Raw genomic sequence first — 7,276 nt, 5'->3', positions numbered from 1 at the left:
AGGACGGCAGATTTCCTTCCCTAAAGGACATTAGTGAACCAGATGGGTTTTTCCGACAATCGACAATGGTTTCATGGTCATCGGTAGATTCTTATTCCAGATTTTTTTTTTAGTAAATGCAACTTCCCTGAATTCGATCCCGGGTCCCCAGAACATTAGCCGCGTTTCTGGATTAATAGTCTAGCGATGAAACCACGCGGCCATCACCGCTCCTTCAGGAGAGAGGATCTCATTGAAACATATGTTTCTGGGCTTGGTGGGTGTTGGGGGGGTGGAGTGGGGGGTGGGGGGTCTTGTCAGGGTGGATGCCGAGAGTAGCTTTCCCCTCGTGGGCGAATCCAGAACTTAGCGGGGGGCAAGTTTCAGAATAAGGGGATCTCTCTTCCATTGAGGACAGTGATGAGGTTGAGGTCGGGGGGGGCGGTGGTGGTGGTGGGGGGGGGGGGGGGGGGGGGGTCAGTGTGTGGAATTCTCTCCCTCACCCCAGGGAGAATTGGAGACTGGCTCAATGCCAATGGAATGGAACCCCCGGCGTGTCCGTCTGGAGCAGTGAGAAATGGTTATCAGATATGGATGTCTTGCTGCAGTGACACAGGGCCAGTCACGGGAGTCGGAGCGGGAGTCGGAGCGGGCGAGGGGCGGACCATGGAAATCTCTGTTGACCTTGGGCAGGACTTTACGGCTTCAGGGTGAGTGAGGATCCTGCACCTTACGCACTGTGAGCAGTTTTGGCCTCCTAGTCTGAGGAAGGACATTCTTGCTATTGAGGGAGTCCAGCGAAGGTTCACCAGACTGATTCCTGGAATGGCAGGATTGACATGTGAAGAGAGACTGGATCGACTGAGCTTGTACTCACTGGAATTGAGAAGAGAGGGGATCTCATTGAAACATGTAAAATCCTGATGGGAACTGGACAGACTAGAGGAAGAATGTTCCCGATGTTGGGGAAGTCCAGAACTAGGGGTCACAGCCGAAGAATAAGGGGTAAGGCATTCAGGACTGAGATGATGAAGAACTTCTTCACTCAGAGAGTTGTGAACCTGTGGAATTCTCTCCCACAGAAAGCTGTTGGGCAGTTCATTCGATCTGTTCAAGAGGGAGCTGGACACGGCCCTTGTGGTTACTGGGATCGAGAGGAATGGAGAGAAAGTGAGAGTGGGATAGAACAAAGAACAAAGAACAGTCCAGCACAGGAACAGGCCCTTCGGCCCCTCCAAGCCCGTGCTGATCATGATGCCCGAACTAAACTGAAAGAAAATCTTCTGCCCTTACTCGGTCCGAATCCCTCGATTCCCTCCCTATCCAGGGACCCATCCGGATGCCCCTTAAATGTTGTTAATGTTCCTGCTTCCACCACCTCCTCTGGCAGCGCGTTCCAGGCACCCACCGCTCTCTGTGTGAAAAACTCCCCCCGCACATCTCCCTTAAACTTTCCCCCCTCTCACCTTGAACCTGTGCCCCGTTGTAACTGACCCTTCCACCCTGGGGGAGAAGCCTCTGACTATCCACCCTGTCTGTGCCTCTCATCATTCTGTAGACCAGGTCTCCCCTCAACCTCCGTCTTTCCAGTGAAAACAATCCCAGTTTATCCAACCTCTCCTCACAGCCGACACCCTCGAGACCCGGCAACATCCTGGTGAACCTGCTTCACACTCTCTCCAAAGCTTCCACATCCTCCTGGGAGTGTGGTGACCAGAACTGCACGCAATACTCCAAATGTGGCCTAACCAAGGTTTTATATAGCTGCAACATGATTCCCCAACTCTTGTACTCAATGCCCCGGCTGATGAAGGCAAGCATTCCATAGCCTTCTTAATCACCTTGGCCACCTGTGTTGCCATTTTTAGGGAACTGTGGACCTGCACGCCCAGATCCCTCTGTATGTTAATATTCCGAAGGGTTCTGCCATTTACAGTATAATTCACACCTACATTTGATCGTCCAAAATGCATCACCTCGCATTTGCTCGGATTAAACTCCACCTGCCATTTCTGTGCCAAAACTCACTGAAAGTGCGCGATCAGCCATGATCATATTGAATGGTGGGCCAGGCTGAAGGGGCTGAATGGCCTCCTCCTGTGCCTATTGTCTATGTTTCTATTATCAGCGCAATGCCATCACCGGCAGAGACAATGGATTAGATTTCTCTTTCCCCGGCGTGTCTCACAGAGCGAAGCGTTTCCAGCTCTGCCTGTTTGAGATGAATCAGACCTCGAGTATCGAGTGACACTGATTGCTTCAGGGAACATAAAACACGCAACCTAATTCCAGCAATGTTTACCAAGTTCCTCATACTCTCACATTGCAAACCTGTGTGTGTGTGTGTGTGTGGGTGTGTGTGGGTGTGGGTGTGAGTGTGTGTGTGTGTGTGTCAGTGTGTGTGTGTGTGTGTGAGTGTGTGTGTGTGTCAGTGTGTGTGTGCCCGTGGGCAGGTTTATTTTGTAATCTGTCTGATCTCTGCGGGGTTGCTGTTTACACCAGTTTACAGCTCACAGCACAGCCCTGGAGTTCACTCGTTTTAAACCATCCCGTTCCTGTCAGGTGTACGGGAACTGACCTTTGGGGAAGTGGCCTGAATGGACTCACAATGAGGTTAAAGAGGAACAGGAGGAGGCCATTCAGCCCCTCTCTTAAGCCTGTTACACCAGGACAGGAGGAGGCCATTCAGCCCCTCTCTTAAGCCTGTTACACCAGGACAGGAGGAGGCCATTCAGCCCCTCTCTTAAGCCTGTTACACCAGGACAGGAGGAGGCCATTCAGCCCATCTCCAGGCCGTTACACAGGAACAATGGAGGTTCATTCAGCCCCTCTCCAGCCTGTTCCTCAGGAACAGGAGGAGGCCATTCAGCTCCCATTGCGTCTGTTACACAGGGACAAGGTTAGACTCCATTCAGCTCCTCTCAACCTTGTTAGACAGGGACAGGAGAAAGCCCATTCAGCCCCTCTTGAGCCTATTACACCTATGACTGTGTGGCCAGGTACCCCTCAAATTTGATTTACAGGTTTGCTGACGACACCACCATAGTGGGTCGGATCTCAAACAATGTCGAGACAGAGAACAGGAATGAGATAGAGAATCTGGTGAACTGGTGCGGCAACAATAATCCCTCCCTCAATGTCAACAAAACAAAGGAGATTGTCATCGACTTCAGGAAGCGTAAAGGAGAACATGCCCCTGTCTACATCAACGGGGATGAAGTAGAAAGGGTCGAGAGCTTTAAGTTTTTAAGTATCCACATCACCAACAACCTGTCCTGGTCCCCCACATGCCGACACTATAGTTAAGAAAGTCCATCAACGCCTCTACTTTCTCAGGAGACTAAGGAAATTTGGCATGTCAGTTACGACTCTCACCAACTTTTACAGATGCTCCATAGAAAGCATTCTTTCTGGTTGTATCACAGCTTGGTCTGGGCTCCTGCTCTACCCAAGACCGCAAGGAACTACAAAAGATTGTGAATGTAGCCCAATCCATCACTCAAACCAGCCTCCCATCCATTGACTCTGTCTACACTTCCCGCTGCCTCGGCAAAGCAGCCAGCATAATCAAGGACCCCACACACCCCGGACATTCTCTCTTCCACCTTCTTCCTTCGGGAAAAAGATACAAAAGTCTGAGGTCACGCACCGACCGACTCAAGAACAGCTTCTTCCCTGCTGCTGTCAGACTTTTGAATGGACCGACCTCGCATTAAGTTGATCTTTCTCTACACCCTAGCTATGACTGTAACACTACATTCTGCTCTCTCATTTGCTTCTCTATGAATGGTATGCTTTAGAACAAAGAACAAAGAAAATTACAGCACAGGAACAGGCCCTTCGGCCCTCCAAGCCTGCACCGACCATGCTGCCCGACTGAACTAAAACCTCCTACCCTTCCGGGGACCATATCCCTCTATTCCCATCCTATTCATGTACTTGTCAAGATGCCCCTTAAAACTCACTATCGTATCCGCTTCCACTCCCTCCCCCGGCAGCGAGTTCCAGGCACCCACCACCCTCTGTGTAAAAAATCTGCCTCGTACATCTCCTTTAAACCTTGCCCCTCGCACCTTAAACCTGTGCCCCCTAGTAATTGACTCTTCCACCCTGGGAAAAAGTTTCTGACTATCCACTCTGTCCATGCCTCTCATAATCTTGTAGACTTCTATCAGGTCTCCCCTCAACCTCCGTCGCTCCAGTGAGAACAAACCGAGTTTCTCCAACCTCTCCTCATAGCTAATGCCCTCCATACCAGGCAACACCCTGGTAAATCTTTTCTGTACCCTCTCCAAAGCCTCCACATCCTTCTGGTAATGTGGTGACCAGAATTGAACACTATATTCCAAGTGTGGCCTAACTAAGGTTCTATAGATTGTCTGCGCAAGAAACAATTCTTTTCACTGTATGTTAATACTGAGACAACAATAAATCAAATCAAAATGCACAGGAACAGGAGGAGGCCATTCAGCCCCTCTCTCTCCCTCGAGCCTATTACACAGGAACAGGAGGAGGCCATTCAGCCCCTCTCTCTCTCTCGAGCCTATTACACAGGAACAGGAGGAGGCCATTCAGCCCCTCTCTCTCTCGAGCCTATTACACAGGAACAGGAGGAGGCCATTCAGCCCCTCTCTCTCTCGAGCCTATTACACAGGAACAGGAGGAGGCCATTCAGCCCCTCTCTCTCTCTCGAGCCTATTACACAGGAACAGGAGGAGGCCATTCAGCCCCTCTCTCTCTCGAGCCTGTTACACAGGAACAGGAGGAGGCCATTCAGCCCCTCTCTCTCTCGAGCCTATTACACAGGAACAGGAGGAGGCCATTCAGCCCCTCTCTCTCTCTCGAGCCTATTACACAGGAACAGGAGGAGGCCATTCAGCCCCTCTCTCTCTCGAGCCTATTACACAGGAACAGGAGGAGGCCATTCAGCCCCTCTCTCTCTCGAGCCTGTTACACAGGAACAGGAGGAGGCCATTCAGCCCCTCTCTCTCTCGAGCCTATTACACAGGAACAGGAGGAGGCCATTCAGACCCTCTCTCTCTCTCGCCTATTACACAGGAACAGGAGGAGGCCATTCAGCCCCTCTCTCTCTCGAGCCTGTTACACAGGAACAGGAGGAGGCCATTCAGCCCCTCTCTCTCTCTCGCCTATTACACAGGAACAGGAGGAGGCCATTCAGCCCCTCTCTCTCTCGAGCCTGTTACACAGGAACAGGAGGAGGCCATTCAGCCCCTCTCTCTCTCGAGCCTATTACACAGGAACAGGAGGAGGCCATTCAGACCCTCTCTCTCTCGAGCCTGTTACACAGGAACAGGAGGAGGCCATTCAGCCCCTCTCGAGCCTATTACACAGGAACAGGGGGAGGCCATTCAGCCCCTCTCGAGCCTATTACACAGGAACAGGAGGAGGCCATTCAACCCCCTCTCTCTCTCGAGCCTGTTACACAGGAACAGGAGGAGGCCATTCAGCCCCTCGAGCCTGCCCCGCCATTCAATAAAATCATGGCTGATCTGACAGTGGGTTCAGTTCCACTGACCCGCCCGCTCCCCATAACCCTTAATTCCCTTCTTGATCAGAAATCTATCTACCTGTGACTTAAACATATTTAACGAGGTAGCCTCCACTGCTTCATTGGGCAGAGAATTCCAGAGATTCACTACCCTCTGAGAGAAGAAGTTCCTCCTCAACTCTGTCCTAAACTGACTCCCCTGATTTTGAGGCTGTGTCCTCTAGTTCTTGTTTCCTTTCTAAGTGGAAAGAATCTCTCTGCTTCTACCCTGTCGAGCCCCTTCATTATCTTATATGTCTCTATAAGATCTCCCCTCAGCCTTCTAAACTCCAACGAGTACAGACCCAATCTACTCAATCTCTCCTCATAAGCTAATACAAATGGGAACAAGATGTAAGGGTCAGCTGACCCAGTGAACCAATCACAGAGTGATGTAATAGCGAGCTGACCAGCTGATTCACTATAAATAAGGAACTATGTCGAATTGTGGGGAGCTTGGATTGGCCCAGGGCAAGGCCCCAAGTTTGGAGTAATAATGTTTCTTTATTAAACCCTTTCTTTGGTTTATAAGTTGGAGAAAGTTTTGTTGTATTTTCATTAGCTTCATTTTGAAGAGTCTCTTCTGAAGAAACATGCTGTCCCTGTCCTGGGAGAGTTTGATGGGGGACAGTGTAGAGGGAGCTTTACTCTGTATCTAACCCCGTGCTGTACCTGTCCTGGGAGTGTTTGATGGGGGACAGTGTAGAGGGAGCTTTACTCTGTATCTAACCCCGTGCTGTACCTGTCCTGGGAGTGTTTGATGGGGACAGTGTAGAGGGAGCTTTACTCTGTATCTAACCCCGTGCTGTACCTGCACTGGGAGTGTTTGATGGGGGACAGTGTAGAGGGAGCTTTACTCTGTATCTAACCCCGTGCTGTACCTGTCCTGGGAGTGTTTGATGGGGACAGTGTAGAGGGAGCTTCACTCTGTATCTAACCCCGTGCTGTACCTGTCCTGGGAGTGTTTGATGGGGACAGTGTAGAGGGAGCTTTACTCTGTATCTAACCCCGTGCTGTACCTGTCCTGGGAGTGTTTGATGGGGACAGTGTAGAGGGAGCTTCACTCTGTATCTAACCCCGTGCTGTACCTGTCCTGGGAGTGTTTGATGGGGACAGTATAGAGGGAGCTTTACTCTGTATCTAACCCCGTGCTGTACCTGTCCTGGGAGTGTTTGATGGGGACAGTGTAGAGGGAGCTTTACTCTGTATCTAACCCCGCGCTGTACCTGTTCTGGGAGTGTTTGATGGGGACAGTGTAGAGGGGGCTTTACTCTGTATCTAACCCCGTGCTGTACCTGTCCTGGGAGTGTTTGATGGGGACAGTGTAGAGGGAGCTTTACTCTATATCTAACCCCGTGCTGTACCTGTCCTGGGAGTGTTTGATGGGGGACAGTGTAGAGGGAGCTTTACTCTGTATCTAACCCCGTGCTGTACCTGTCCTGGGAGTGTTTGATGGGGACAGTGTAGAGGGAGCACTACTCTGTACCTAACCCCGTGCTGTACCTGTCCTGGGAGTGTTTGATGAGCATGATGTGGAGATGCCGGCGTTGGACTGGGGCAAACACAGTAAAAGTTTTAACACCAGGTTAAAGTCCAACAGGTTTATTTGGTAGCAAATACTATTAGCTTTCGGAGCGCTGCTCCTTCGTCAGATGGAGTGGAAATCTGCTCTCAAACAGGGCACAGAGACACAAAATCAAGTTACAGAATACTGATTAGAATGCGAATCCCTACAGCCAACCAGATCTT

This window comes from Mustelus asterias, unplaced genomic scaffold, assembly GCF_964213995.1.
Source record: "Mustelus asterias unplaced genomic scaffold, sMusAst1.hap1.1 HAP1_SCAFFOLD_2713, whole genome shotgun sequence".
Lineage (NCBI taxonomy): Eukaryota > Metazoa > Chordata > Chondrichthyes > Carcharhiniformes > Triakidae > Mustelus > Mustelus asterias.
The sequence above is the reverse complement of the archived record's forward strand: the minus strand, read 5'-3'. Positions refer to the sequence as shown.